At 36.0% G+C, this 26108-nt stretch overlaps 1 protein-coding gene across 15 annotated transcripts in view; it reads right to left on the bottom strand.

Annotated features, from left to right (window-relative positions):
- bun (bunched) overlaps nt 1-26108 on the bottom strand; it is a 594108-nt gene that overhangs the window by 432975 nt on the left and 135025 nt on the right. The window lies entirely within an intron of this gene.

Below are 26108 nucleotides of genomic sequence, written 5' to 3'. Positions count from 1 at the left end.
TTGTTTATACCCGAAACTCGGTTTTAGAGACATCGGCAAAAATATGAAACCGGGTAACCGTCAAATATTTCATACCCGTTTGTTAATTTTTTCTCTACACCACAGTAGTACTTATACCATCAATTACCTCATCTTGGAATATTCACGCAAGGAAAGTTATTGATGTTTGTACATGGGGCAAATATACGAAATTTTCGGCAAACATTGGCAATCGTCTAAAAGTGTAGACATTTTTTTTTTTTTAAATTTTTGTACCAAATTTATGTTTCTTTTCATTTACTTTTAAACAAAACCTGGTTAAAAAAAAAAATAAATTTTCTACACATTTTATCGATTGCCAATTTTTGTTGGAAATTTCGTATATTTGTCCCATGTACAATATTCCAAGATGAGGCAATTGATGGTATACTAATGTGGTGTAGAGAAAAAATTAACAAACGGGTATGAAGTGATAGAAGTAAAATTGTAGCTGTGCCCACAAAAAAACATGCTCCAGAAAAAAATGTACGCAACCAAGTGCTTCCACTTTTCTGCCTCTACCTTCAAAACTGAAAGGGGCGCATCGAATTTGAAGCCCCGGGCATAATCCAAATTTCAATACTCAGTTGCCTCAAAAAGCTACAAGTAAAGAACTGTCAATATTGAAAATCACAAAAAAAAGTATCGCTAATTTGATTGATGATAGTTTTGAGTATTGGAGGGGTACATTAATTTTGATAATACTTTTAAAATCTCCGTCTCAAAAACAACATTCAGTTTTAATTCCATAGCGTTTGAGCGATGCCTCAAAATTTTATCGAAAAAAATCAAAAAAAAAAAAAAAAAAAAAATCAAGAATATCGCTTGAAAAAGTGTAAAAATCGATCGAGATGGTATGAGTGACAATCGGCTGGCATGAGAGCTTTAAGCATTGATTTCTTGAAAAATCGATCCAGGAACCATCTCTCTTATTATAAAAATTGCTTCTGCACCCTGGAAATGTGGATTCGGTGTTTACCACAGAAAAGGCAAAGCCGGATGGGAACTGCAGTCAAGGTAAGGAGACACTCATACTAAATTTGCAAACTAATGTACAAATAGCCAAAAGAGATAGTTTTCGTACAATGCGCTTTACACGAGGAGGATAGGGAAGGGCAAAACATTTTAAAGATTTCAATTCCGAATCCTTGTTGTTTAAAGCTGAAAATAAAATTATCTTAATTAGCTTATGTCCCCAGAACACCACTTAATCAGTGAGGCGATCGTACTCCCCATAAAGTTTGGTTTCCTGCCGCTATATTACGACCGTTAAATATTGACCGCTATACATAGCGTCATCAGCGGTACTCCTTTGTTGTAAGGTTGATCCACCGACGCAGTAAATTCATACCAACTTGATTTCGGGTTTTTATTTTGAATTATTTTTATATATGAATTTGTTCAAATAAGAGAGGATATTGATAACAATGTGTGAGTGGTCGCACCTAACGGATGGGGCGAAGCACTGCTACAACAAACCAGAGCAGTAAAGTATACAGATATTTTTCCAAATCCATACTGATTCTTTTTACTGGATAGTTTTGTATCGTATTCTGACGGAGTCGTTGTAAAATTTTGGAGACTTCAATGGTCTCAATGGGTTCATTGACTTTATAACCTTTCTTAATTGGACTTTATGGCCATTTAGGGAATTTCCGTTTGAAACGTTACCATTTCGGGAAAAATATCACTTTATATCAACGGAATCCTCAGCGGACAACTTTTAATCCCATTTCCACTTTAATGAAAATCAGAATTAGGGAAAGTAGCACCACAGACGCAAATTTGGTCAACAATTCGCGACACTTTTTATTCCAAATTTTTCCGTAGCTTTCTCTACACTCAATATTAAATCCGATTTTTCACTAAAAAATTACTAGAATATAGAAATTTTATTCTTAATATTCTTATCTCAGGAGGACCTTATTTCACAAGAATGAGACTAAACTGTAGGAAATGGAGTGTCGTACCCGAAAATTTTAATTAAGTCTCTTTTCATTCCACCGCACAAAGATTTAGCGAAAACGTAACTGGAATTCAGAAGTTAACATTTAATTACTTGGAGGTGCGAACGAAAATATTGACCTTAATGCCACTTGAAAAAAAGGAGACTACTTTATCATCATTTCTGAAAATCAGGACGGTTCAATACGGTCAATACGGTTGACATTGTAACCATTTGAAATTCGATGAAGTTTGAAGTGGTCATAAGATCAGTTGACGTTATGGCCGCCGAGCTTACTTACGTCACCCCTCCGAATATTCGTTAAGTTTATTTACTGGAACGCATTCTCAATGGAGAATATGAGAAACAGTGTGTCTTCAATAAAAAAAAACGTCTTGCTAATCTGCAAGGCCTTTACCAGCAAGGGCATAACATCTCATGACTGCCATAGATGACAACTCCAGAGCAATACAGAGATTTGTTTTTATTTGTGAGATTTGCCTTTGATATTAATATGTTCGATCGATACTTTCAAGTTGTTATCTTGTCCCTATGATTGGTTAAAATTTCAATTTATTCCACAATTTTTGCAAAATCAAAGTAAAGTAAGGTGATAAACGAGGTGAAAATTAGGCACAATTTGCGCAATTTAAACGTTGTTGTTTATTAGTATTACCAGCAACAACAAAAATAACAAAAAAAATTATGCAGTTCACACTAACACGTTTTAAAAAATGTAAACAGCATCGAGTTCAATATTTTTGTTGTCGTTTTTTTTTTTATACTCAGAGTGCTTTGCACACAGAGTATATTAACTTTGATTGGATAACGGTGGGTTGTACAGGTATAAAGGAATCGAGATAGATATAGACTTCCATATATCAAAATCATCAGTATCGAAAAAAAAATTGATTGAGCCATGTCTGTCCGCCCGTCCGTCTGTCCGTTAACACGATACATTGAGTAAATATTGAGATATCTTCACCAAATTTGGTAATCGAGCTTATCTGGACCCAGAATAGATTGGTATTGAAAATGAGCGAAATCGGATGATAATCACGCCCACTTTTTATATATATCACATTTTGGAAAACACAAAAAACCTGATTATTTAGTAAATAATACACCTAGAATGTTGAAATTCGACGTGTGGATTGATATTGAGACTATTGATAAAAATTTTGAAAAAAAAAATTTTTTAAATGGGCGTGGCACCGCCCACTTGTGATAAAATCAATTTTGCAAATATTATTAATCTTAAATCAAAAATCGTTAAACCTATCGTAACAAAATTCGGCAGAGAGATTGCCTTTACTATAAGGAATACTTCGAAGAAAAATTAACGAAATCGGTTAGGGACCACGCCCACATTTATATAAAAGATTTTTAAAGGGATCGTGGACGAATAATATTTGCAAAAAAGAGCTTTATATAAATGGTATTTCATCTCCCAAGTGTATTTATAACAATAAATAGGAAAAAATTCAAATTTAAAAAAATGGGCGTGGCACCGCCCCTTTATCACTAAGCACTTTTCTGTTTCGGGAGCCATAACTCGAAGAAAAATTAAATTGAAATTATAACATTAAATTGGAAAACACTAAAATTTTTGAAAATGGGTGTGGCACCGCCCCTTTTATGACTAAGCTATTTTCTATGCTTTTCTGCTAACATATCGTAATGAAATTGTGTATACATACATATTTTCCTTATAGCAGAAAATATTTCTAGTAAAAATGGACTGGATCGGTTAAAGACCACAGCAACTTAGATATAAAACAAGTTTAAAAGGGTCGTAGGGAAAATCAAGAGGAGCACGACGCAAATTGGAAGGGAAGCTCGGCCTTAGATCTCTTCGGAGGTTATCGCGCCTTACATTTATTTTTTATTTTTATTTTTTAAAAGGGTCGTAGACTGGAATAATAGGCTGTAACTTAGCAAAAATTAGTTTTGAATCAATGATATTTCACTTATCAAGTTTTATTGTAAGAGGAAATGGGGAGGTGCCACGTGTTATGTAGAAAAGTAATTTATCTGAAATAAAATGTACAATTGAAGCTCACGCTGAGTATATAATATTCGGTTATTCCCGTCTTGTTTTTTAAATTATATTTTAATGTTTTACTACATATAGCATTTGTTATTGCATTTTCAATGTTTTCATCGTTTCTATTTATTGCACTCGATTTTTCTATTACGTCGATAATAATTGCTAATGTTGTAAAGCAGTCGCGTTCATTGCTATCTAAGTTGACATCAGCAGCGTACAGTGTTGCTAATTAAGTTCCTAAAATCAAAGGTAAATTTGGAACTTGAAAATCTTGGAACTAGAACAGCAATCGACTGCTAACACGCATTCAAAAATATCGGGGAGGTGTCAAAAGACAAGAATTGACCTCGACAACAATAATTCGAAGAATCAAGAACAAGGAACCAAAAATTACTCCGGACCCCTCCGAAAGCGGGAGTAGGATCTATACTATTTTTTTAGCAGAACACCTTTCTGTGTTCGCGGCTTTTGGCCGCGCTCATCAAAAATTACTCTGGCCGTTCACCCGTTTTGTGGGATCAAAATTAAATGGGTGCAAATGCCTTGGTACTAAGTTTTTTTTTTGTGTACAACGAAATTACAACAACCAAATGAAAATTGCCAACATCCACTGCAAATAACCCCTACCAGAGTTAAAATTTTTCTTTTACGTTTTCGAATTATTTTTGTCGAGGCCAATACGCGTCTTTTGACACCTCTCCCGATATTTTTAGACGCGTATTCGTAGTCGACCGTTTTTCTAGACTTTACCAAAACTTTAAACAGAGTCGTCCCACGGTAATGTTTTGGCAAATCATTTGAATGTATTTCTGGAAAAAACTTCTCAGCATAACACATGTTGATCCCGTCAATTTGAAGGAGAAAATCAAAAGCAGTACGTCACAAATTGGGAGAGAAGTCCGACCTGAGTATTTTCGGAGGTATATCGCATTATTATTATTATATCTGTACCTATTGCTAGGGTAATTTCCTGTTAAATAGGGGTGGATCTTGATAATAACCACGACCACTTCTTAAGTATCGAAAAAACGGCAAATGCGATTCAGTTCAAAGGAAAATGTTGTAAAGCTTCAGCAAGTCGCAAAACAGACTTTAAAACTCGCATGCCCCAATTTAGTAGGATTTCTGCTATTGAATATACACAAAGTTGGAATGGAGAAATAGGCTGACGACCACGCCTAGGGGTTGAGGGATTCAATGGCTGATAAGCGCAATACAAAGCTTTATAGCTTCGAAGCTTCCGCAACCCAATTGGCAACCTCACCTACGCGAGAGGAATCCTGTTAGAAATATGAATGTATCATACACATATTTAGCAGGCGAGGCTATGGCGAGCACTAATTCATCATGGAACTAGGAGTGGGAGCGGTATTGGTTAGAAGGTTTAATGTGGTCATATTAATGGTTCCAGAGATGGTAGGGCTAGTACCTCAATGGTGCTTGTTATCGGAACGCATCCGATCTCTATCCGGCAAATGACCATCAACATCGATAACACTCCCCAAACCTTCGGGAAGGTGTCTTTATCGCTAATACGACAACAACAACCAGACCCACTTTGATCCATTAGCTAACAAATTTGCCAAATTGCATATTTAAAAATTATTTATTCTACCTACGCTATGAACTTTATTAGCAACACTTTATGTCGCGGTTACTCTCGACCCAACTGTTGGTGCTGTCATTCATTATGTAGTACGAGTGTTGTAGACAATCATATACAAAAACCAAAAAGGGGGAAATGCACTAATTTAAAACAACACAACAACAATGTACAAAACAAGAAAAATAAAAAACAGGCACCAACCATCACTAAATAAAGCTTTACGAATCAATGTTTAAAATGTAAATGCTGATAATAAATCAAAACAAAACACTTAATAATTACAAAAGTCGTCAATGGTTGTTGTTTTAGAAATTGTTGTATGCAAAAATGAGCAGCAAATATGAAAAAAATAGTTTTTTGTTTATTTCACCTCTTTTTGCATCATTCTTTTGTTTTTGTTGTTATTTTTTATATAATTGTGCCAATTGACAAAGAAGGAGAAAATACAAAAAGCAATTTAGTATATGAAATGAATGAGAGTGAAAGAGATTAAATCGAGGCAAAATGCAAATGAGCAAAAAAAATAAACGAGAGAAAGAGTAATGCTGAATTATACATATACAGCGACATTGTTAAACTTTTATTTATTATGTGAATTCAACGAAATTTCGAAAACGAGCTATTAACTCAGTGTTGCCAGGAAAAAGATTTCTTTGGGGCTAGAATCTAGAAAAAAAGGGCAAGAAAGAGCTAAATTTCTTCAAGGAAATCCAAAACCCGTTGCAAAAAGAGCTAATATGCATATATGTATATTTTTCAATATAAGTTTTCACATTTATTTCAAATCAAACTTAAACAAAGTTATAAAAAAAAGTACAGTAAACTAAAAAAAAAAAATAATAATAATAATAAGATACAATAGAGGAGGTACATGAATAATACTGTTTTTATAGTTCATTTTAAATTTTTTAATTACAAAAATACGTTTTATTTTTTAACTTTTGTTTTGCCATTTGGCGGTAAGGTATCGTGCGATATTTAAGTTTATGTTGGGACGAGATATGTACGAAGAGCCTTTGACTTCAAAATCTATGATTTCGTCCTCAGAAGATGAATTATTATTATTGCTACATTCACAAATATTTTTTGTGTTCATTAATTTTACGAGATCGTTGTTTATTTCAAAGTCATGACAGCATTTATTCAGCCGTTTAAGACCACTTCTTATTGTCAGAAGCGAATTCAACATAACTAAATACATTTTGTTTCTGTGTTTGCTTCAGCATTACTTAAAGAAATGTAAACACAAAATCGACGAGCCCTTGGAAAGGGTTTCATTTAACGCGTTCTTAAACTCTTTAACCTTAAACCAAAAACTTAAAGTTGAAGTCACATTTTTCCAATTTTGTAGATAGATATTCATCCACTGCATTTCTAACCTAGTTATTTCATCAGTGCTATACTTGTTTTTTTTTTTCATCTGTGAAATATGAAAACAATTGAGGTTTCACAATTCTCAATATCTTTTCAACTGAAAATAAATCTATGTTGCTAAGCGTTTCTATATTTTGCGGCAAGCATTGCCTTAATGGCTCTATTAATTTAATAGTGAAGTCGCTTATACATTTATCTTCTTTTTTAATTCGTATATATTCTTCAAAGGTATAATGAAAATAAGGCACGGGAGACACAAGTTTATTATAATCTGAAGTTAAAGGGTCTAAACTCTAAGAAGGTGACACTATGCTGTTACACAAGCTGGAAAAGCAAATATACAACCTCATGACACAGTTTATCGATTAAAGTTTTTGTTATCAGTTGAATACCGAGTTGCAACATCATACATAACGAAACAAATAAAATAAAACTTCGACACACATAAAACACCTTACAAATTTCACAATACGTATTGCCGAAATAGATTTGGAGCCAAAAAGGGGCAAACATTTTAAAAAGGGTCAAAAAAAGAACTAGGAGCTAAACGGGAATTTTTGGAGCTAAGCGCCAAAAAAAAGGGCTAGATCTGGCTCCAAAAGCACCAAAATGGCAACACTGTATTACCTACAGCAAGCTAAGGCAAAACGCCCTGTATCGCCAGCGTTGCCATATATTTTTTTTTCAAGTCGTCAGACGCCGCCTAAAAAATCGTCAAAAATCGTCATATCTATGGCAACAACCAATAACAACCAAAGTTGAGTTAAGACGAAGTTGGGTTATTACCAGGGACGTGCGATTGTATTCGCCGGAAATCAAAATGAGATCGCCGGATTTCATTCAACAATATTAACTTTAAAAGCGCTTTTCTGAAAATTGTCTTTGTTTGTTATTTTTTGTTGCTCCATACAACATATAATTTCGTTTTCAATTCATTTCGTTCATTCATTATATAAATAACAAAAACGTCTTAAAAGATAAATTTTGTATTACAAACAAAAGGTACTTGTTTTCAGTCATTTTAACAATTATTATTATTATTTTTTTTTCTTTGAGCTCGAATCGAACATACTATATCATTTTAGTTTCTTAGTGATACATCTTCGCGTTCATTTTTTTAGCATATTTATTTGCGGTTCAATATTATGACAGGAAAGTTATTCAATTTTAAATAATCTTGTATTCCTTTTAATGTATCAGTTTCCAGACAGTTTCGGATTTTTGTTTTGTTTAAATTTATTTTAGAAAAAATTCGTTCTACATTCGCGGAAGAGTGTGGCAAACACATTTGATCTGCAACGAATGCACATAAATTAGAGAAAGCGTATGTAGAGTCAGCTCTTTTGATAATAGAAGTAGTTTTCCAAAAAACTTGTGGAGGAACTTTAGAAATGTCTTCAAAATAGAGGAACTGCGGCATTTGTGGTATAGCGTTTAGTTTTTGGGTAATTTTGGCCTAACCAAAAGTCCAACTCACCTCTTTTTCATCACATTTTTGATGTAGATGATATAGATGAAATATCATCTATAGCGTAATTTATCAAAAGTTGTATACCACCAACAGTTTACAATTTATAAGACGAAATTCGGGTAAGCCCGAGATGCCGCTTCCCCAAAAATGGGCGGGTAATGTGGTACGCAAACGAAGGCTAATTTGGTAAAATACACCATTTAACCCGAATAATAACCAGATCAGTTTAACTAAAGAAAATATTAAATAACTTCTTTTAAAATTTACCAATTTTATTAATAAAAGATAAATAGCTTCTCAAAAGATAAAATAAAATGCCTCCTTGGTTTGTTGATATTAAAAACGAATAAGTTTTTGGAAATATCAAAATTGCTTAAAAACTTAAATTTGTGCAAGACTCGCAAATAAAAATTGGATTTTTTTTGGGAATACAGACGTTATGAGCCCAAACCGTGTCGCACTGTAAACAAGCACTCCATTCTGATATATTTCTTTCGTCCTTCCATAACTTTTCACAAAAGGAGAAAATTGTTCCCCTGGAGGCATTTCAACAAAATCCTCTTGGTTCGATTCTGCGTAGACGACGCTTACTCCGGAGTCACTGGTTAATTCTTCACATTCAGCCTTTCTAGCTTTCGCTGCTGGCTTTTTGAAGGTTCTTTTTTAATTTTTGGCTTCAATTTTTCTCGGATCTTCCGAATGCTTTCTTCCAACTGATTCTTATATGGTGATTATGTTAATACTGTCGCTTTTGATTTTCTTCCTCTTCCGGTACCAACTGGCTTTCTAATCTTTAGCAAATCCACCATGGTGAAACGACTTCTTTACTGGTTGATGCCACAGGTTCTGGAGACGTCACTCGAATTGTATAAGATGTCGGTGAAGTAAGAGTACGTCCAGTCTCCGAAGTTGCATTATTTTGCTAGGAAACTTCAGAGTTTTCAGCAGTTACGTGCTCATATATATGATTTGCAGCAATATAGTCTGCATCAGTAAAATATTTCGATCGAATGGGTATATACCAGTACACCTGAAACCGTTAACTGCAATCTGGCCAGTCTGAACCTTATAATACGTTTTGAAAAAAAGACGAACTAAATCGAATTGAGTAACTTTTCGTCCATTTTCTCTCATAAAACGCTTTAATTCGTTACAGTAATAAGTCTTGAGTGGGCTCATGAATGCTCGGTCTAGCAGTTGCATTTTATGAGTGGAATACGGAGGCAATGATATCATCACCACTCCGTTTTCACGAGCTAAATTGATCACTTCAAAATTTATTACTGTAGTGTCCATCTAAAATCAACTTATTGATTCTATTTCTTGGTATTTGAATATTTAAAATAAATCTTGCATATAAGGCAGGCTTAAAACGTCATTTTTCATTACAAATTCGTCCAAGCGTCATGCTAGTTGAAAATCGTCAAAATGACGACGGCGTCGTCAATCTGTCAACGCTGTGTATCGCAAACGTTGTAAGAGCACGCTACTTGAGAGTTTTTTGAAAAACACCAACAAAAATCGGCATAAATTCTTCATAGTTTATGTTAATATAGGGCTTTTATAAAAAGATCTAAGATTAGGCGTCCGTCAAATACTGAGATGAGGACGTTCTTCAATTCAATAACATTTTCAGCGCTGATATTGCTACGGATTGTTTGGATCCTAGGGAAATGTCAGTAAAGATTTAGGATTTTAATAATAGTTTTTTTGTTATTAATATTTATTATTAATGACAAAAAAATTATTATGTATTAATAAAAAAAATAAATAAATGGCTACTAATTGAAAAAATTACATCCCCACTCCCACCAATGATCAAGCACACACCGTTCTTGAATTGAGACCGAAAACTGTTAAATCGACCACAAATCGTTCTCAAAGCGTGAGAACGAAAGATCTTTTTAAATCAAGCACAATCAGTGCTTGAAATGAGCACAGAAGATTCACACATCAATACCAAACTGGTCATAAAATATGAACGGTGTGCCTGGAAAAACTGTTTTTAAAACAAGCCCATCGGTCACGAGTTAAGAAAAAACGTACTTGTTCCCTTCGTTTTAGAACGCTTTTTCTCTGAGTATACTTGATCAAAAAACCTCTTTCTCAAAACAGACACAAGAACCGAAACGTTACTACGTTTGGAGCTTTACTCTGATGTAAAACTGTTTGTATTGAAATTCTGGCTGTTCATGTTTCTTAAATCTGCACATGCTTTGCAGTTCGATATCTAAAGAACCGATCGCTGGACATATCAAATCGTTTCCAAGATGCCCAGGCTAAAATACTTTGGTAGGTACTTGTTTCCAGAACGGTCCCCGTCAAAATCGAACAAAGCACGCTAAAATCAATAGCTTTTCCGAAAACTTTTGTGGATTGTCTTTGTCGTTAGAAGAAGAAAAAGAATGGCCATTGATGTGGAGGAGGTAATGTGAGGCTAGGTTTTTTTAGTTAAAAATTTTTTTCGAAAATTTTCGATTTTGCTTATATGAAAGGCACTAGGTGGCGATATTGTGTTAAAAAAATACGGACATACATAAATATGTAAATGTAAGGCGCGATAACCTTCGAACAATTTTCGCTCCAGCTTCACTTCCAATTTGCTTCGTGTTCCTTTTTTATTTTTTCCTACAAATTGGCGGGACGGTACATCTTCAACCTTTTTTGAGATATGGATGGGACTTAGTTTCACTTTCTAAAACCTGTGTAATAATATTTATGTCAAGTAAAAAACATAAAATTTAGACATTCTGGATCATTCCAAAAACACGTTCCATAAATAAAAAATAAATAAATGTAAGGCGTTATAACCTCCGAAGATATTTTAGGCCGAGCTACTCCTCATAATAAAACGCGATAATTGTATACGATTTTTCATTTTTATTAAATTGAAAATTTTGTCGTGTGGAGTACTGATGTACTCCTAAGGTCGACTTGAAGAGTACTTTAAGTTTTGTTGATTTTCCGACAGCGTTGATAAGTTAAGTATATTGGAATGATTTTCCGTCATCCCTTGTCAAATTTGGTTTCGAGACAAACCGGTTTCGGCGTTATGGCATCATCAGTGTAGATTTTCGTTCTGATCTGTTGTTGTCGTTTATCTAGTATTTATAGGTACATGAGCAGGTATTGTCAAAATTAATGCTTGTGTATATTTATGTGTATGTGCTGAACGATATTTTACTGACCGATTTTTGTGGCTGAATGAGACAGGTAAAAGTCAGTACCTAATTCTAGTCGTTTAGCCTTCTTTGTGGGTTTGTTGTTTTGGTGCGTTTATTGTTTTGTGTTTATTGGTTGCTGTGGGTAAGTACTTTAAGAGTAATTAAGGGGTATACGATTACTCTATAACTATAACGTATAAAAAATTTAGTCCAATATACATACATTGCGATGTCGTTGGCGAGGATCATCTTTTTCAGCTCGGGATACTCTCTTTCAGAGTACTCCATGGAACTTTCCAAAAAATTCTTATTGGACTACTCTTAAGCAAAGCTAAAGCTGGGTCATGTACTTCATATTGATGTACTAATATGACCAAAATGGTACACAGGACACAACTATTTTTTCCAGGGGTCGCTGAAACAATTCTACTAATCCTTCTATTCTAAAACTAGCAAATATTATTCGCACCAAAGTGCTCAATATTCAATAACTTTCAAACCAAAACGCAATAATTACAAACAACTTAACTTCAAATCTAGTTGTTCGATAAATGAGATTTTTTGGCTGAATGTGTTCGTCCATCACTGCTATAATATGATATATATCGTCTGAAAATGTGCCACCATTTAGGACTGAGCGCTTCTCCTCATTTATCTAGTAACTTGTTATGAGTCACTTACTACGTTTCGGTTTGGAACTCTTTAAATTAAATATTGGCAAAGTTCTTAAAAAGATTGCAAACTTTCTTCATCGCTTGATTAAAGCGTACTGATGTCTGTGTAGATCGTAGGTCCAACATTGTTATTCCGGTGAACTTCGGATTGTGTGTTCCAAGAATCGCCGAAGCAAAATTCATAGAAATAAACACATAATATGCATTTTTTCATATATTTCTCTTATTGAGAAACCCTTATTTGATGATGCAATCTGAATATAACTTAAAATATTTCATAACAGGTTTGAGAAATACCTGTGCATATGTGAATGGGACTGAACGAAAAAAAATTTAAAAAAAAGGAAGATAAAAAAATTTTTTTAAAAAGCTTCAGAGTTCGACTGTGATCGAACTCGCGCCATACGATTGCAACTGCAACATCATAGCCGCTGGGCCACTACGACTGCTTGATAGCTTGTGCCAAATGTTGTATTTAACATTGTAGAGCGCACGAATTGTACCATTTCTTTTTTCTTGCACTTAATTTAAGAATTAATTTAAGAACATTTTACTTAATTTAAAAACATCGTTCTCATTAATAAAACGTTTGTTCATATTTTATGACCAGCCGTTCTCTTTTCAAGAAAATGGTGTCAATTCAAGAACAAGGTTGTTGTTTTATGTGGTTTTAAGAACAGGTCATTCCTTTTTCAAGAACAAAAAAATAAGAACATGAAAATCTTGAATTGAGTAAGGTGGTGCTGGATTTTAGAACAGCGTTTTTCTCTGAGTGTAGAGGAAATGCAGTACAGAATTTGTACGCTTCAATTTGCAAATTTTAACTTGTAATACTGTATAATTTAGTTGATATGAGCTCATCTAGAACCATTCCATGATCAGGTTTATGCATAATCGAACCCAGAAAGCTTATGATTTCTAATTACAGGAGAACCGTAAACAAATATTTTCGCTTTGTTATACTCAGTTGAGCAGAGCTCACAGGGTATATTAACTTTGATTGGATAACGGTTGGTTGTACAGGTATAAAGGAATCGAGATAGATATAGACTTCCATATATCAAAATCATCAGTATCGAAGAAAAATTTGATTGAGCCATGTCGGCCGTCCGTCCGTCCGTTAACACGATAAGTTGAGAAAATGTTGAGGCATCTTGATGAAATTAGGTATGTAAGTTCCTGGGCACTCATCTCAGATCGCTATTTAAAATGAACGATATCGGACTATAACCACGCCAACTTTTTCGATATCGAAAATTTCGAAAAACCGAAAAAGTGCGATAATTCATTACCAAAGACGGATAAAGCGATGAAACTTGGTAGGTGAGTTGAACTTATAACGCAGAATAGAAAATTGGTAAAATTTTGGACAATGGGCGTGGCACCGCCCACTTTTAAAAGAAGGTAATTTAAAAGTTTTGCAAGCTGTAATTTGGCAGGAACGTTACTCCTATTACTATATGTATGCTTAATAAAAATTAGCAAAATCGGAGAACGACCACGCCCACTTAAAAAAAAAAAATTTTAAAGTCAAATCTTAACAAAAAATTTAATATCTTTACAGCATATACATAAGTAAATTATGTCAACATTCAACCCCAGTAATGATATGGTGCAACAAAATACAAAAATAAAAGAAAATTTCAAAATGGGCGTGGCTCCGCCCTTTTTCATTTAATTTGTCTAGGATACTTTTAATGCCATAAGTCGAACAAAAATTTACCAATACTTGTAAAATTAAGTAGGGGCTTAGATTCTAGGACGATAACTGTTTTATGTGAAAAAGGGCGAAATTGATTGAAGCCACGCCCAGTTTTTATACACAGTCGACCGTCTGTCCTTTCGCTCGGCCGTTAACACGATAACTTGAGCAAAAATCGATATATCTTTACTAAACTCAGTTCACGTACTTATCTGAACTCACATTGCATTGGTATGAAAAATGGCCGAAATCCGACTATGACCACGCCTACTTTTTCGATATCGAAAAAAAAGCCATAATTCAAGACCAAATTCGAAAAAAGGGATGAAACATGGTAATTGGATTGGTTTATTGACGCAAAATATAACTTCAGAAAAAAACTTTGTAAAATGTGTGTGATACTTACCATATTAAGTAGAAGAAAATGAAAAAGTTCTGCAGGGCGAAATAAAAAAGCCTTTGGAATCTTGGTAGGAACACTGTTTGTGGTATTACATATATAAATAAATGAGCGGCACCCGACAGATGATGTTCTGGTTCACCCTGGTCCACATTTTGGTCGATATCTCGAAAACGCCTTCACATATACAACTACCACCACTCCCTTTTAAAACCCTCACTAAAACCTTTAATTTGATATCCATATCGTACAAACACATTATAGAGTCACCCCTGGTCCACCTTTATGGCGATATTTCGAAAAGGCGTCCACCTAGAGAACTAAGGTCCCTCCCTTTTAAAATACTCATTAACACCTTTCATTTGATACCAATATCGTACAAACAAATTCTAGAGTCACTCCTGGCCCCCCTTTATGGCGATATCTCGAAAAGGAGTCTACCTATAGAACTGAGGGCCACTCCCTTTTAAAATACTCGTTAACACCTTTCATTTGATACCCATATCGTACAAACAAATTCTAGAGTCACCCTGGTCCACCTTTATGGCGATATCTCGAAAAGGCGTCCACCTATAGCACTAAGGCCCACTCCATTTTAAAATACTCTTTAATACCTTCCATTTGAAACCAATGTCATACAAACACATTCCAGGGTTACCCTAGGTTAATTTTGCTAAATGGTGATTTTCCCTTATTTTGTCTCCAACGCTCTCAGCTGAGTATGTACTGTTCGGTTACACCCGAACTTAGCCTTCCTTACTTGTTTGAATTAAATTTATTCGCGTGCATTTTTGTTTGAATTTTTATAAATTTTTGCTCTTCTTAAAATTGTTAAATTTTTTTTATTTACTCATTCGCTGTTTATTCTCTCGTATCAATTATTAATTTCTTCATATGCGCCATAAAATCATAAATTGCGCGCCAAAAAATACAAATATTTTGTAAAACATTGAGAGGCTCTCAAACGTTTAATTTGATTGACAATAGCACCCTGTTCTCTCACCGTTACAATTGTACTTTCAAACACACCCCGGTTCCATCACACACCATCATATTCCACATTCCGATTGTGTTCGTACTTCGCGTTGCTAATAATAATATGAGGCGCTACCGTCTAAAACGTAGGCGCCATCAATGCAATACACACATAGCGAGTTACACGCGCTCTACTTACCTCACCGCACCATCTTCCCAGCCAACTACTTAATTTGCTTTCCGTTTTTGTACAAATGCTATACGACAACAAGAGAAAACAGTTAAGTCGAAACAAATCTTTTAAATTGCTCACACACTCGCATTCAGACATACTTACATACATATGCAGGTGTTGGCCTAGGCCTCTGGGGTGTGTGTGTGTTAGAGATATACGCCGCCGCCTCCGCCGATTAGCGACGTTTTTCGCACGCCGCCGCAGAATATCCAAAGTATCGAAGCGGCGGCGGCGGCGTTCGGCGCGGTACTATATTTTCTATTCTTTTAGGACTGTCTAAGCCATTTATTTTTCATCTCGAAAATTGGACCGATATGGTTGAAAGGGGTATCAACGGATGCGCATCACTGTCAGTTATAAAAATCCAATTGCGAAATTTAACACTTTCTAACCGTTCGAAAGTTGTTTGAGAAAACAGGCCCTTTCAATGCCAGCTTAACACGGATTTCGCATCACCGAATTCAAGAAGTTATTAAAACAAAACACTAAAAGAAAAGTTATATAAAAAATTTAAATGCTTACTTTGCATAATTTTTTTCAAAAAATTAATAATGAACAATGAATTCAAATAAAATTGACCCAAGTCGAACATATTTTCAAATTGTCTTAAAGTTGTTAAAAAAGCAAGTTACCCGAAAAAGGTGTCGAGTTTTATATCCCGATTGGCTGAAAGAATAAGCGAAATCAGTGATGCAAAATCTTTTAGTAGGCTCCAGTGGTTTAAATTCTCCTTTGAAATGATTCTCAGCTCATACTTAAGTTACATATCTTCAACATGTATGAGAAGGGTTTGAAAAATCACTTTATTTGCTGAACTATAAAATAGCGTCTGAAATCTTAGTTTTTATTTTCACACTTCATCATTCAACACCCAAGTCTCTCGGTTTGACATTTTCTAAAGTTGGCGACCCTATCCCCAACTAGTCCCTTGGAGTGAATCACATCGGATATAGCCTATCAACCATGCTTAAATATGACCAACACGTGACGGCTTCTGTTACAAATGTGAATACGTAGGCACATTTATTTACCAGATGAAGATTTGTCCTTCGCAAGAACACTCAAAGTGGTGAAGCAAAAGCTTTCTCAAGACAGTCGAACAAATGGCCGGGTGTTCTACTAGCCTAACGTAGGGGATAGTCGAACTAGTCTGAAAACTGCAGGCGGTCATCCATGAGCTCTTATATTATAAGGCCGAAAACGAAGACTTTTGAAGTCAGTGTATCGAACACAAACATCATCAAATTTTGGTCTACATTTTTAAACTTTTATCCACGGTCCTTGTAAAGTTTAAATTATGTAGATGCGCTTAGGATTATACGATTTTCACCCATGTGTTTCGTAATGATATCCACTTAGACTGCTTATGATTTCGAGGGCGGCATCCTTGGCCGAATAGTTACTCCCTAACGTTTCAATGTGTTTTTTTTCGTGTAGCTCGGAAGCATAACGCGACAAAAACATCCGTCAGAAAGTCCTCGGAACTACACCTAGAGGTTCTAGGAAAGTAATGTCGACGAAGGTATGAATGAGTTCGAAGTCGTAGTCCTATGGATTCTGTGCTGGCATATGGTATAAGGGCCAGGATGCGTGGTAGTGACTGGTGGTAGGGATTGCTACTGTTCACATGTCGGGAATTGTAGCTCTTAAAAACAGCCGAAAAAACTGAAACGGCCTTTGGCGCGATCAACAATAAGCCGACATTGATGCTAATCGTTAAAACTGTGCCACGAGAGTCATGACTATTAGTAGATAATTTATAGCAACCGTAAGTCGTCTTTGTGCGGGACCAGCATGTAGCCACAAATGATTTAAAGAAATCGTGCCGACGATGGATATTAGAGTTAGCCCAGAACTCTCCTTCGGCGAAACTATGCTAAAAAAGTATGACCATTTAAATTACTTCTCCCTCTCTCCGCAAGGAGCTACTCCAGAAATTTTTTGAAAGATCTACGAGATATTGCGGCAAAAACCGCGGATCTTTCCGAAATGGCCGAAACGTAGATTTCCTTAAATACATATAAACAAAACCTTTCCCAATATTATTTTTTTAAAATTTCGCTTTACAAGCCTCCCAGATCTTCATCCGCAAGTTAATGATATTGTTCCAGATCGTCAAACATACCATTGACGTCAGCAGTATGTTTCAATATTCATTAGTTGTGGGCAATGTGGTACTTTGAAGTCCAACGATTCAATTCAGAGGTTTACGCCGATCACTTTGTCGGCGCGCCGTGCACGCCGCCGCCGCCGATTAAGTGACCGGCGTAAACTTCTAGTGTGTGTGTGGGTAAAAGTGCAAATTGGCAAATCCCAACATCAGCCAAGCGAACCGCTGAACGGCTGTTGCGGTGATAGGTTCAAAAACTACCTCACCGCGTGCGAATATGCAGATAATAACAAAAAAATTAAGTAGTTTGTCGAGACTTTCCGCAAAGCGAATTTGCAAATAAAAGAATTCACAAATTAAGTATGTAAGGCATAGAAAATTGATCACTACAGACAACAATTCACGGTATAATAAAATAAATTTAAATATGTAAGTATTTGCTCGAGGCTAAGAAATCTAACAAAACAAAATGGCATAGATAGTTAAGAAAATACGAATGAGTGAAAAATTAAAGTCAAAGCAAAAAAACAAAATATTAACGGTTAAGCGAGATAATGAATCACGTTGCCTTGCCCTCACTCCATTCATTCACTAGAGTTGGCAAATATTCGTAAGCCCGTGATTTTGTCACACCCACTAAATATCACAGTAAATCACAGCGACAGAATTCAGAAAATCGCCGTGAAGGATTGCCTGCAAGAGCATCAGGGTCTCGTTTACAACCAAAGCTTGCGTGACAGAAACAATTCGCTGTGACTATATGTTGTACGTCTTAGTAGAAGTCGCTGTATATCGCCATTTACTCCCGTTTCGTCGGCTATGCAACAGCCTTCCCTCGCAACATACTGCACTATCAACCACTACCACTGCTTTCTGCTGCAAATAGAGACGTGGCTGGGTCTGTGATCTCGCTCATTCGTAAACGTGATTGGGAAATGCGATTTAATTACCATTGTCCTTGACCAGTCCCAGCCATGATGCGACTGAGAGATCAGAGGGTTAAATCGCGCTTTAGCTCTAAAATCTCAGAACCAAAATTCATTATCAAGTATTAAAAAAACGTTACGAGAAAACTCTAGTTATGGGGAAAAATATACGGTTTTCTTGTTTGAAAGGTATTTAAGAGTTATACCAACTCCAGGTTCAGTTGAGGACTAAGTACAATCTTCTACCAACCTAGTTTTCAATAATAGCATTCTGAATGAATCGCAGGCATATCGACGGTTAGTTAGGTTAAGTTAGGTTAGGTGGCAGCTGCCCTGTTAAATAACGGTGGCTATAGCTACGTAGAGAATCGCTGCGTAGTAACGATATTGTTTGGAGTGAGACCGATTTCAACCTTGGATAAATCCGCCGGAGAGGATAGAAGGTGTCCAGCGGAATCCCGAAATGACTACAGCCATCTTCATCCAGCTCAATTGTACCAATGCGGACTAAGAGATCCGTTTGACAGTTGCCCGTTACATGACTATGGCCCGGGAGGCAGATAATCTTTATCATAAAATAGTTCGCAATCGCAAGCGAGGTCAAGTACTCCCAGATCACCCTCGATCGCACTATATTAGAACTCTAGGCCTCGAAAGCCGCTTTTCTATCAGAGTAGATATTAAATTCCCTAACCGTAGAAGCACTTGATAGCATTTCATCCACGGCTTCCTTAATTGCGGCAACTTCTGCTTAGAAGACGCTGCAGTGATCAGCCAACTTAAACTTTGATATGTCCAGCTAATAAGTAGCTCATGACAAAATACACCCAGCCAAAATTTAAGTCCAACTTCTACCAATCCGTGAACATGTTAACTAGTCCCCTGCCCAGATGAGTTCCTTTTCCAATTTCTCACGCAGGGAAAAACTAGCGTGAAGTTTGCACAGGGAGTAGATATTGGCACAAAATAGTCCGACCTGTCAGGGATAAAGTTAAACCTGGCAATAAGGTCCGAAATGCTTGAGTTACCGAAATCAGAGCACCCATAGCCCATAGCCGCGGCCACCTTTCCCGCAATGAAATATGAATTATTATAAAGTTGTTGTAATATATTTACTATGATGATGGTTGCGACTATTTCTCGAAAAAAGTAAAAGCGTAAACAGAAGGCAACGCCAAACCCGATTAACCGCAGCTTCAGCAATCAGCCTGACACAAAGCGGGTTATAGAAGGATAGGTTAGCAAGATGAGCAAGGAATCGCATAACAATCAGCACCATTGACAACCAATCCTCGGCAACATTCCTATATTGTTGCGGTCTATTTTGAAGTATTGTCATTCGCATGTTGCATTTGTCATGTTCACGAAGCAGGGCCCCAGGGTCGTCAACAATATTTTGAATTATCTCTGATAAAACAAATTTTTATCATTTGTTACGAAACTGTCCCTTTAACCGTTTCGAACCGACAAGAAACTGCTGGCTATACGGCATTAAAACTATGCGAACGTTAAAAATTTAGAAATGTAAAAATATTCACCATAACTAATATCATTGCAAAAAAATTTGTTTGCAAAGTTTTGCAAGTGACAGATCACAAACAATATCGATTCTCAACCATAAACAACTTAGTAATGAGAAGGTGCTTACGGCCAAAGGCAACGGCAAATATGCTTTTCATTAAATGGTTTTTAAGAAATTGTCCCCGTAGTTTTTTCAAAGACTTCTGGGATATATTGCACCGACCGGGTCGAAAGCGTATTTAAATGAAGTAGGCCCCTGGCTCTTAATTCAAAATATAACTTCTCTAAACTGCTTCTTCAACGTCTCCATAAATGCTATTTAAGTTGAGATTAAAGTGCCGTATGTTAATCCTATAAGTTGGCAACACTATTATGGCCAGTGTCCAGACCACTGAATCATTAATTGATTGCTGTTTCCGCCGCCGAGTTGCTATTGCAATTTTCCACAGTAGCAGCTTAACAGCTGACTGTAATATATAATTGACGTGATTCACAACTTCACCCACGACGTTGCTTAGGCACTAACAACAAAAGCACTGTAATCACTATATATATGTACTTCCACTCATGCAGCTGTTTATAATACAATAGCTTTAAAGGAGATATACAAATATCCCTAGGCAAAAAAAATAGCAACGCATATAAAATATGAACTTTTCAACCCACCTACCCAGATAAAAAAAAGCAGACACACTGAAAAAACAATGCTTGAAAAATTTATGAACCAGTCGCATACCAGTTACAAAAGGGATAGTGAGTAGCGCTTACGATTCCTTCTCGAACAAAAGCGAGAATTTCGGGACTCGAAACTCGGCGACTCGCGAAATTCTCGTAACTTGAAATGCTCCTTAATCTCGCAAGCTTCTCGACATTAAACTTAGTCGCTGTATTGTATTTATACACTCTGCTTTTGTTTTTATTTGTAATAATTTTGCTGATTATATTACTTTTCCAATGATGCATCGCTCAAAATATACTTGTATGGTTTTGCTCATAATATGCTAAATTTTTATCGAGAAAACGACAACTCGGCTTCTCGCGAGATTCTCGAATCTCGAAATACTCGTAATGCTCGCGAGCTTCTCGACATTCAAATTAGTCGCTGGCAGAATTCTATGTATTTTTATACTCAGCTGAGCAGAGCTCACAGAGTATATTAACTTTGTTCGCATAACGGTAATCCGTAACGGCATAAACTAATCGAGATAGATATAGACTTCTATATATCAAAATGATCTGGGCGAAAAAAGAAATTTATTTAGCCATGTCCGTCCGTCCGTAAACACGATAACTTGAGTAAATTTTGAGGTATCTTGATGAAATTTGGTATGTAGGTTCCCGGGCACTCATCTCAGATCGCTATTTAAAATGAACGAAATCGGACTATAACCACGCCAACTTTTTCGATATCGAAAATTTCGAAAAACCCAAAAAGTGCGATAATTCATTACCAAAGATGGATAAAGCGATGAAAATTGGTAGGTGGGTTGACCTTATGACGTAGAATATAAAATTAGTAAAATTGTAGACAATGGGCGTGGCACCGCCCACTTTTGAAAAAAGGTAATTTGAAAGTTTTGCAAGCCGTAATTTGGCAGTCGTTGAAGATATCATGATGAAATTTGGCAAGAGCGTTATTCCTATTCCTATATGTGTGCTAAAAAAAAAAATTAGCAAAATCGGATGACGAACACGTCCACTTAAAAAAAAAATATTTAAGTCAAATCTTAACAAAAAATTTAATATCTTTACAGTATATACATAAGTAAATTATGTCAAAATTCAACTCCAGTAATATGGTGCAGCAAAATACAAAAATAACAGAAAATTTCAAAATGGGCGTGGCTCCGCTCTTTTTAATTTAATTTGTCTAGAATACTTTTAATGACATAAGTCGAACAAAAATTAACCAATCCTTGTGAAATTTTGTAGGGCATAGACTCTATGACTCTGTGAAAATGGGCGAAATCGGTCGAAGTCACGCCCAGATTTTATACACAGTCGGCCGTCTGTCCTTCCGCTCGGCCCTTAACACGATAACTTGAGCAAAAATCGATATATCTTTACTAAACTTAGTTCACGTATTTATCCGAACTCACTTTATCTTGGTATAAAAAAAATGGCCGAAATCCGACTATGACCACGCCCACTTTGCTGATATCGAAAATTACGAAAAATGAAAAACATGCCATAATTCTAAACCAAATATGAAAAAAGGGATGAAACATTGTAATTGGATTGGTTTATTAACTTTACAAAAAACTTTGAAAAATGAGTGTGACACCCACCATATTAAATAGAATAAAATGAAAAAGTTCTGCAGGACGAAATCAAAAGCCCTTGGAATCTTGGCAGGAACACTATTCGTGGTATTACATATGTATATAAATAAATTAGCGGTACCCGACATATACAACTAAGGGCCACTCCTTTTTAAAACCCTCATTAGTGCCTTTAATTTGATACCCATATAGTAAAAACACATTCTAGAGTGACCCCTGGTGCACCTTTATGGCGATATCCCGAAATGGCGTCAACCTATAGAACTATGACCCACTCCCTTTTAAAATACTCTTTAATACATTCCATTTGATACCCATCTCATACAAACACATTTCAGGGTTACCCTAACTTCATTTTCCAACATGGTGATTTTCCCTTATTTTGTCTCCAATGCTCTCAGCTGAGTATGTAATGTTCGGTTACACCCGAACTTGGCCTTCTTTACTTGTTTAACTAGTGGTGTTGTAGAATATTTCGCTTGTGCCCCAGAATAAATTTCAAACTCTATTAAAAACAGCCTTACGAGTATTTCTAAATTCGAGAATCTAACGAGAAGCCGAGACTCGCGAGAAATTCTCTAAGTGAGAAGATACTATGAAGTAACGGTTATCAACAATTTCCAGCTATGAGCATATCAGTTTTTTTCAATTATTTCACGTGACCAAAATAACAGAATAAATCAGTAGGAAATAAACTACAAACTCGCAAAGATTACAAATGAACAACAGTCACACTCGTTCTGTAATTTGTCTGATATTCACGTCGTTTTTAATTTCATGAAACTAATTTCTTGCATGTTGGAGAAAGTTGACAATTGATTTAGAACAGTGTTACCAAAATTGAAACTGTGGCTGTATTGGAAAGAGTAAAATCATCGTAGTGGTTTAGTCATTGATATTGTTTGCGGCTTATTTGGAATTGTTTGGCAGCTTAAATTGAGGTTATGTAGCAAACTGAGTAGGAGGCAGTAAGAGAAGGCAGTCGAATGGAGTGGAACGAAGAACAGAGTTTGTATTACATCAATATACCTTCAATCTTTATATCAATATTGCAGGTAAAATTAAAAAAAAATATCTAAATAATTAAATATAAGCAAAAAATTTCTCTTATTGCAAATCTAGTCACCTAAATGCTATATATTCGAAAATTGGCAAAGTTTATGTATGTTTGTATATTTAACTTGAATTTTCTAAAATATTTTCGTAATATGGTCATTAGTGATGTGTGTGTGTATGTGCTAATTTTAAGCGATAAGCTGTTAGCGCTACTTGTTAAGGTTTACTATGGTCATTGATTAACGAGCAACAATGCAAGATGTATGCACGTACGTTTGTATATACTCAAAAAATAATTCGTAAATATGCTCTAAAAATAAAATTTTGTTTGATTCTAACAAAAATATAAAAAAAACTTTTATTGCTAACATTTAACAAAAACTCATGAGCGTTTGTTTGCAAAATATGTTTTTTTAAAATGCGCAAATAAACAATAGCCTCTTTCGGTGTTGCTATTATGCTTGCCCAGCGACTAATAAGCGAAAGAAAATAATCATATATATGAAATGAGCGCGAATATGTATTTTACTAGCTAGCACTATAACCGTCGCCAAATGGTCTAGCTCGACGCTAGTTCTTAGATACACATATTTTTCTGTAGGGATATTATGCGTGCGTCGCAGAGTATTTGCAAATGGTTTTCGCAAATTAAAATTGAAGTCATATTTTGTGCAAAAAAAAATTTTTTTTTTTTACTTTGGCTGAATACATAGACAACGTATTGGCGTAGCTAGTTGAGTGAAATGTACATATATAGGCATGGCTGAATTTGGACAATTACCAGTTATTTAGGCATTGCTCATTTCGAACACATACCCTGTAGTCATACGATGGTTAACCTTGCCTCAAGAAAATAGTTTCAATCGTTTGAAATAAAAAAGTAGTTTTAGAAAGCAGGCCACCGGTGACCGGTTACAAATAAAATTTAATGTAGGGCAATATCTAATCATACTATAAAACGAAAAATAATTGTCAGATGGGACAAGAAGATCCCCAACAAACATCGAAAAATAAATGCACCAACCTTTGAAAATGTAAAGTTCTCTTTCTCTCCAACATCATCATAGTCTCAACTTGGGCTTTAATACGAGTATTTCTTGGGTTATCTTCTGGCCAGTTGATGCATAGACTGGCCAGTGGCGTGAAACTGTTAAAAATGTCTGTGGAAACTATTGACACAGTACTGTTAACATTGTAGCCTTTATGTTGAATAGGTTAGGTTAGGTCAGGTTAAAAGGACTGGGGCGGGAAGGTGCACCACAGCCTGACACTTAGGCCACAAATAGGCCCACTGTGATGCTCTAAACGGTAAGTAATCCTTGCTGTACCAGCTATCGCATATGGAACCATTACGTGGAGTCAATAAATTTAACTTTCGACCTTATTTCTAGATTGAGCAACTCCGCGAGCTCATTGAAAAATTGTTTACTGACAGCAATCAACTTTTTTCTACTTAGTACCGGGAACTGGTACTACTTTCCTCCTACTCAATATATCTGCAGCAGCGGTAGTAATCGTAGGATTCGATGCCCATTCTAGCGGCGTGACTACATATCAAACAGCGGCCAGTGGACCCCTTACCAGGGACAATAGCGCGGACTTATATCATAGGAATGCCAAGCCCAACTTGATGACTAGCATGTAGGAAGAAGCGCTTACTAGAGCATAATTGCCTTGCTTATAGTGTTCGCGCTAGAACGGATTTTAAAAGAGGAGACAGGTATACCTTTCGAATCATTTGCGGAAAGGATGTGGGCGGTCGTACCCCTCCTTGTCAGCTCATTAGCCCTGCAGTTGCCTTCGATGTCCCTAAGTCCAGGTACGCATTTAAGGTTGATACTGAAGTGGTAGGCCATCTCATTGAGGGATCTGCTGCATTCAGTGCTCAAATTATGTAGAATAACTTAGGAAAGGTCTTAATTCTTGCAGGGCTTGTATAAATGAATATCCGTAGTATATACGGAAACGTTTGGAGGCTGTGTGGGTAGGCCAAAAGGGCGTAATTGGTTTAATATTTTATGGATTAACATACTTACTATGTTCTAGAAAATGTTTTACCGAGCTTTATCCATTCTTGTTTTTGAATTAGTTAACGCGGGAAAGCGGCGAAAATCACCATGTAGTAAGCATTACAGCTCGAAAATAAAATTGAAAATAGTTCACATAAAACTAACGAAAGTAACGGAGAAGGAGATGCTGAATCCGAGCCAACACTGTCCGCGATCCAAATTCGATACTGAGAAGGTAATGATAAAATGGCATAGCCCCTACATCCCTATTAGAAAAAGTGGACGTTTCGAACACTCCTTTCAAGTTTCGAGGCTGCCTTGTTGTTGTTGTAGCGATAAGGACACTCCCCGAAGGCCTTGAGGAGTGTTATCGATGTGGGTGGTCCTTTGCCGGATGTAGATCCGGTACATGCGACCTTCTATGGCATCCCGCTCTCTACATCCATGAGGAGTTCGGGATCGCCAGAGCCTCTTCTGTTAATGAAACAGGATTCGCCACGGATAGGTAAGGTTGATAATTGGGTTTGGAGAAGCTATATATTGCGCTGGCAACCTGAAAGGTTGCGCTACACAACTCCTTGAATCTATTT

The sequence above is a fragment of the Eurosta solidaginis genome, chromosome 2, assembly GCF_040869045.1.
Source record: "Eurosta solidaginis isolate ZX-2024a chromosome 2, ASM4086904v1, whole genome shotgun sequence".
Taxonomy (NCBI): Eukaryota; Metazoa; Arthropoda; class Insecta; order Diptera; family Tephritidae; genus Eurosta; species Eurosta solidaginis.
This window is presented reverse-complemented; position numbering and strand designations above follow the sequence as displayed.